Genomic DNA, 504 nt, shown 5'->3' on the forward strand with positions numbered 1-504 from the left:
AAGTTTACAAGAAAGAATGAATTAGTGGCTTACGTATTAGTCTTTATTACTGTTTAAGGAAAAAATGAAATGAAATAAAAACTAGAACACAATCAAAACAATGAGTTTTTTTAAGGAAGAATGAATTATTAACATTGGTATTACTCTTTAAGAAGAAGAAATAAAATAGAAACTAAAATAAAATCAAAATAATAAGTGTTTCTAATGAAAAATAAATTAGTGTCATTAGTATTACCCTTTAAGAAGAAACAAATTATTGTAGTGTAAAATCAAAGTAATAAGAGCATTATTATTGTCCATTAAAAATAACAAAAAAGTTTGCAAAACTTGCACACAACTTCGCTCTTAAATTACACCTTTTTAGTACGCAAACAATAATCATATAGTAGTGTAATTTTCGCACATATTGCAAATTGTTTATGTGTGTACATTACACTCACCTAATATCCCGAAAATATCCACAAAATAAAAATAGAACCAACTTACAAAGAGAAACAGAAAAAC

This window comes from Triticum aestivum, chromosome 6A (genome assembly GCF_018294505.1).
Source record: "Triticum aestivum cultivar Chinese Spring chromosome 6A, IWGSC CS RefSeq v2.1, whole genome shotgun sequence".
Lineage (NCBI taxonomy): Eukaryota > Viridiplantae > Streptophyta > Magnoliopsida > Poales > Poaceae > Triticum > Triticum aestivum.